We start from the raw sequence: 6,915 nt of genomic DNA on the forward strand, positions 1-6,915 counted from the left end.
GGTGGCTCATCAATCTCGTGGTGTCATGATCACGTTGTGGGAACGTTTGATTGCCACATCTTCTGGAAAGAGCGGCGCTAGACGAGTGATCGGGCGCTTGTATACGCCAAATGCTGTCTTAACGTTAACACACTCGTACGTGGTTGTCCTGTCCAGGATATGCCTTAATGATGCGACCCATTGGCCACTTCATTACAGGAAGGTTGTCTTTCTTAACCAAAACTAATAATACTTCAGGTACGTTTGGTGAAGCAGTCTTCCATTTATGCCGAGCTTGCAATTCTTGGAAGGTATTCTGTAGACCATGTGTTCCAGAATGAATGCTTTAGACGCGATTACCAATTCCCAGCGCTTGACCAATGTTCTTCCTTGATGATCAGTATTGACGTCAGGAGGCGTTGTCAATGGTTCACCAATCAAGAAGTGTCCTGGGGTGAGCGCTGTTGTATTCAGTTGGGATCATTTGACATTGGAGTGATGGGATCGAGATTGAGAATTTGCTTCAATTTCGATTATCACTGTGTTTATGTTCTTCAATGTTAATGAGGCTGTGTTGGTGGTTGGTATCAACTGCTTTTTTGCTGATTTTTACCGCCGCTTCCCAGAGGCCGCCAAACGATGGAGCCCTGGGAGGAATGAATTTAAAATCCCACTTGCTTTTTGTTGCAATGATTCGTGATCAGAGCACTTGCCTTTGAGCTGAATATAGAGTCCTTCTAATTCTTTAAGCTGGTTGTTTGCACCACAAAGTTCGTTGCATTGTCGCAATGATAGTTTGGCACTTCCCACGTCTGCTTAAGAATCGACGCAGGGCGGCCAGAATGCATCTGTGGTCAGGTCGCTTACCAGCTCAGGTTGTACTGCCTTTGTGGAAAAGTAGCAAAACACGGCGATGTACGCCTTATCGGGTCTTTTGCCTCGGATCTTATGGTGGATCGAGATTGGTCCACAGTAGTCGACGGCCTACATTAAGAAACGGGCGTGCTAGTGTGACTCGTTGTGCTGGGAGATTGCCCATGATCTGGTGTATCAGCTTTGGTCTAGCCTTGGTGCATCTAACACAGCTGTGGATGATGCTTCTAGCCATTGTCTTGTCATTGATAATCCAATATTGTTGTCTTGCGATTGCCCTTAATGCTTGAGCACCACAATGCGATTCCTCTCGACAGGACATCGGCTGCGTTGTTGGCCGATGACACGTCGTGACGCCATTGTGTCTGATTTGTTAATGCCTGGATTTTGGCTATTCGATTTGCCACAAAGGTATGGTATGTTGATGACGATGCGTTTATCCAGGATAAAACAACGGTGGAATCACTCCAAAACCATCCTGAAACCGTTGTAATGTCCATGTGCAGATCCTGTCGGACTGGGTTTGTGAGCTCACTGCAGCACAAAGTTCTAACAGTGATAGTGATTGTTTGGCTGTCGGCGCCACACTTGATTTCGAACAGAGCAGTCTTACTGACACTTGGTTGTTTTTGTATGTAGCGCGTACATATACTGCTGCGCCATATGCTCGTTCTGATGCATCTACAAACTTATGGAGTTCTTGGGTAACTGGAATTTTACCATCGTAGATATGCCGGGGAATTTGCATTTTGTTCAATGTTTGTAAGTCGTCCCGGTATTCTTTCCATTCGGTTTGGTGTTGTAATGGTAATTCGTTATCCCAATCCAGTTTGAGCTCCCAAAGTTGTTGCATGAAGATTTTTGCCTTTACTACCACCGGTGCAAAGAGTCAAAGATTTGGGCCAGTTCGGAACATACCACCCGTTTGGTGATGCGTGTAGCCTGGCTTTTCTGTGTTCGTCCACACAATGTATCCTTCTTCGGCATCCAGATGAGACCCAGAGTTTTCACGCTGTAGTGCTCTAGTGTCTCTCCTAATTTTACATCGGTTACAATATCCTCTTTGGGGATTCCTTGGAGAAGTTGCTCATTGTTGGAGCACCACTTGAGCAATTTGAATCCGGACGGTAGAAATATCTTATTTAGTTCTTGTCGAGCATGAATTGCCTCTGGAATCGTGTTTGCTCCAGTTAGACAGTCGTCAACATAGAAATCTGTTTTTAATGTTGTTGATCCTACTGGTAGTCTGTCTTTGTATTGTATTGCCAAATGATCCAGACATTTCGTTGCTAGGAACGGAGCAGCTGTTGTCCCATATGTTACTGTTTTCAGGCGATAGTACCTGATCTCTTCGGATGGATTGCTTCTCCAGACTATCATCTGATGGAATTGATCCTCCGGATTCATCCACACTTGCCGGTACATCTTTTCTATGTCCGCTGTGAATACGTACTTATGAATTCGAAATCGTAGCAGAATGGACATAAGTTCGCTCTGAACGGTGGGTCCAGCCTGCAGAATGTCGTTCAAAGATTTCCCGCTTGTTGATTTGCATGAGGCATCGAATACTACCCGAAGCTTTCTGGTGGTGCTCTCAGGTTTGAGTACACAATGATGTGGAATGAAGTAGTGCCTTTTGGGAACTTTTGATGCTGGCACAATCTTCATATGTCCTAGTCCTTCATACTCTTCCATGAAGTCCACATAACTCTTCCAAGTTTCTGTTGAGCTTCGCCGCTCCAACGCTAGGAATCTTTTTGTTGCGGTTTCCAACGACTCCCCCAGGGCTGAAGGGTGTTCGGAAAATAGGAGCTTTACAATAAAACGGCCGTCTGAAGCTGTCTGAAGATTTTCTATAAAATGAGCTTCACACCGTGCTTCCACTGGAGTGCGTGGTTTGTCTTCCGTCTCTAGATTGTCCAGAGTGCAGAATCTTTCCATGAGCTCGTTTACTCCCGTTGCACAAATGGGTGAGGAATTGTGGGCAGATTTGACTTTTCCTGCCACAATCCATCCCAGCTTAGCTGTTGATCTGGTAGCAGCAGCGAGTAGTAATGCTCGACTCCGATTTACATGTCTGTGGCTGAACAGATATAGTGTTTTTTTTTTTTAAGTTCAGAGGAAAGGTAGCATGAATCTACAAGAAGAATTTACAATCGTTAATATTTTCCGTCATTTACCTCCAGTATTTGAACTATTTAAATAGAGGGGGCTTAAGAGGGCTAAGTTCGGGTTTTCAGATGCATATATTGTTGTTGAGGAACCAAAATTGAGGCAAAAACAATTAAAGTCAAGTATTTAAAACAAGACAGTTAAGTAGAAAATTGATTCATTAATCGGATAAAATTATGTGGGCAGGGCTGAGAGATCTAGATATCTAAAAATATTCGACGGAATATCAAAATTGTTTCTGCTTCGAACTGTATTGGAAAAAGCAATAATGCAGCTGGCTGGATGACAACAAAGCAATAATATAAGTCCAGTCCACATCATTGCAAAGCGACTGTCCCTGCATGGAGCAAACTAAGATCCTCGCCCGCATACAGCCAAAGCATGTCCATTTTCAAGGCGCGGTATGGACGACACAAAAATGTGACGTGTTTTCGGGAATTAAGAACAAAAGATTGTTATCCCCCCCCTGTATCTTTCAGTGTAAAAGAGTTCGATGATGCGCTGGCCCAGGATGTGGTTGACCTAAAGGAGCTGCGCAGACTGACGTTTAATGGTGGGATATCACACTTCTGATAGGCGTAGTAATTCATGGACATGAATCCAATCCAATCCACAGGTGTGCCCGATGTACAAAGCTTCCGTGCACTCAGCTGGAAACTGCTGTTGGGCTACTTGGGACCAAGACGCAGCAGTTGGACGACCACGCTGGCCCAGAAGCGAGCCCTGTACCAGCAGTTCATCGAGGAATTGGTACTCCCCCCGGGACACAGCTGCAATGGAGCTGGAGAAGGCGACGGGGACGGGGACGTCGCTGTTGATTCAAGGGGCGTTGGCCTACAAGATCATCCGCTTAGCGAGGGGCCAGAAAGCGCCTGGAACACATTATTCAATGACAACAAATTTCTGCTGCAGATCGGCAAAGCAGCCCACAGAGTATCCCTGTGACATTGTGGTGCACAGTAAAGGCGAGCACGGGCGCCGGCTTCACAAACGGGTAGTGCCCACGGTGCTCAGCTCGGCGGACGTCCTGGCCTGGGTTACGTACAGGGCATGAATGAGATTGTCGGACCCATCTACTATGTGATGGCCTCGGATCCGGATCTCTCGTACCGCGCCCACGCGGAGGCAGACTGTTTCTTCTGCTTCACGGCTCTAATGAGCGAGATACGCGACTTCTTCATCAAGACTCTGGACGATGCGGAGGGTGGTATAAAGTTCATGATGGGCCTGCTATCTAACATGCTGAAGACTAAAGATATAGCATCTGAAGAGCCAAGAGCTGCCTCCGCAGTACTACAGCTTCAGGTGGCTCACCCTCCTGCTCTCGCAGGAGTTTCCACTGCCCGATGTGCTGCGAATTTGCGATTAGGTATTCTCGGACGAGCAGCGCTTTAATTTTCTCATCAAAATCTGCTGAACCATGATATTGTAAGCATGCGCTGACTTTGAACTGATTCATTTGCATTTACTGATGTATTTACTGATTTATAGAATCCAAAGGGAAGCAATTTTAGAGAACGACTTTGCCTCGAATGTGAAGCTGCTGCAAAACTATCCACCCATTGACATAAACGTTGTGATTACTCATGCAGTCTCCCTGGCGTAGCACTCACTTTTAGTGATACCACAGATATTACATATAATACCCGATTCCGGGTAGAGTCTGACAAAGCAATAATCCACAGTGTCTAGTTATCATGTTCAATAGTTGGAAGCCCAGGACCCAACAAAAGATCGAACACTAGCGCTGTTTCTCTGTTTTATACGTTACAATTTCATAATAAACGAATGTGCCGCATGTGTTTGTGTGGAGATTAAAAATGCGAAAACATATGTAAAATAGAGTGATCATAGCTCAAGTGTAATTTTGTGTTCGTGTGTGGCATCGTCAAAAAACACAGTAAAAAATATATATAACATTGGATTCCCGTTAGAGATTGATTACTTGGCCAAACGTGGGGCCGTATCCTTGCAAATCGTCTGAGCAATAAACTCCACCAGTGTTCGGGTCGGGCGGCCGGCCATTCCCTTGCGCAGATACTCGTATTCGAAGCCCTTTGTCACCATAACATTTGTGGCATCCTTTGAGGGAGAAAATCCATAAGATCTGCGCCCCAACAAAGCGCCCCACAATACTCACAATATGCATCTACTGGCCACAGGGCACAAACTCACGGAGAAAGGCAGCGGCCTTGCAGGGACGTCCACCTCGGTCAATGCCATAGTTCTGCACATCGCTGCGTCCCCCGGCACGCGCGGCCTTGCTGTAATATTTCCACAATGGGAAGCGCCACACACGATCTCCGGTATGCATGCTGGCGTGCTTGATCTGCTGCCACAGGATCTCCGAGTTGGTAAAGACCCCCGCAGCCGACTCATCCAGGGCCTGGCGCATGTAGCCCGAGCAGGTGCCGACGTCAATGATGCACTTGGGACAGAAGTTTTGCGCATACAGCAGGGCGTCTGCCAGGACCAGTACATCCTCGTGATCGGTGCACTGGATCTCGATGATCTTGCCGTTCATGGACTTGACCATGTCCCCAGTACGGACCGAATTGCAGCCCACTACGTTTTCACAAAGAGGTATCAGGCCGCGAATGTTGACCTAAGAACAGCATTATTATTCAAGGAGATATCATTTCTGTCCTGAGTACTTACCGGTAAACGCAGGCCAGCCACAGCTCGACAACAGGCCACCACAACGGCGGCCCCGGTCATGTCGCCACGCATATGGAAGAGCTCATGTTTCTCTTTCAGGCACAATCCTCCAGCATCGTAAGTCACGCCTTGGCCCACCAGCACAATGGGGCGCTCCTCGGCACAGGTGCCGTAGTAAGTCAGCTCCAGGAAGATGGGTGGCTCGCACGAGGCCTTGCCCACAGCCAGGAAGGCGTGCATTGACTGGCTCTCGGCCCAGCCCTCGACCTTGACCTCCACATTGACACCGGATTTGCACAGCACCTCGACGACATTCTGCGCAAAAGCTGTGGGTGTGAGGAGGTTGGAGGGCATCTCCTGCAGCTGTCTCGTCAGGTTCTGGGCGGCTGCCTTCTGCAGACCAATGCGCCATCCTTCGAGGTCGCAGACCTCGTCTTTTCTTGCGTATAAGTCCAGCGACGGCACTGGAATCCTGTTCTGTGGGTTACGCAGCTCCTGGTAGAGCCAATGCGGCCCCCTCGGCGGCGGCGCTCTGGCTCGATCGCGAAGAAAAGGCGAGCCTCGCCCCGCTTGGGCATGGGTCCGGACATGCGGAGGACCTCTAGCAATCGGCCGGCAGTCTTCTGGACATTGTACCGCCAACCGGCCGCGGTGAGGACGCCAGCATCATTGCGGTCCGTTTCGTCGGCGAACACGCCGACCACAAGTCCGCGGGATGGAGGATCCGCACACATGTCCATCTGCTGGAGCTGCAACATCTGGTTTACCGCCTGCGAGGCGGAGCGGCGCTGGATAGCCTGGGGACGTGGTCGCAGGCGCTGCGGGAAGGCCTGGGAGACCAGCCGACGTACAACGCCAAGCATTATTTTTCGTTAAGCCCACACAATGTACTAAATATCAGAATATACGTATTTGGTGTTAAATTTCTAGCAATAGAGAATGCCAAATTGAGGCGATGAATGTACTCCATGAGAAAGTGACACTCACTTCAAGGGCTATTTGGTCGGTACATTCAGGAAATTCGAAAGGATCAGAATCTAAAAACGAGTGGACATCGGCCCTTCACTCACTACTGTTTTGGTTTGGCTGTCCTCGGAGGAGTAAACATGTCGAGTATGTATATCTTTGACAAATGGGGCTAACAAATCATGAACTCTTGAAGGGCCATGGTACTCAAATAGATGTGGCTCTGGATGGGTGTAACTTCCAGAAGGAAGCCTTTTCGTCCTATGA

General features: G+C 48.1%; 1 long non-coding RNA gene and 1 pseudogene across 1 annotated transcript; one reads left to right on the forward strand and one right to left on the reverse strand.

Moving 5' to 3' along the window:
- Window positions 1–3,411: 3,411 nt before the first annotated feature.
- On the forward strand, window positions 3,412–3,707 carry LOC113566931. Its single transcript, XR_003409278.1, has 3 exons — window positions 3,412–3,425; window positions 3,504–3,577; window positions 3,641–3,707. It is a non-coding gene; the product is annotated as an uncharacterized LOC113566931 (long non-coding RNA).
- A 1,059-nt stretch (window positions 3,708–4,766) lies between these two features.
- LOC6604056 lies at window positions 4,767–6,562 on the reverse strand (annotated as a pseudogene).
- Window positions 6,563–6,915: the final 353 nt, after the last annotated feature.

Source organism: Drosophila persimilis, unplaced genomic scaffold (genome assembly GCF_003286085.1).
Source record: "Drosophila persimilis strain 14011-0111.01,24,50 unplaced genomic scaffold, DperRS2 tig00001279-arrow-arrow-pilon, whole genome shotgun sequence".
Classification (NCBI taxonomy): Eukaryota; Metazoa; Arthropoda; class Insecta; order Diptera; family Drosophilidae; genus Drosophila; species Drosophila persimilis.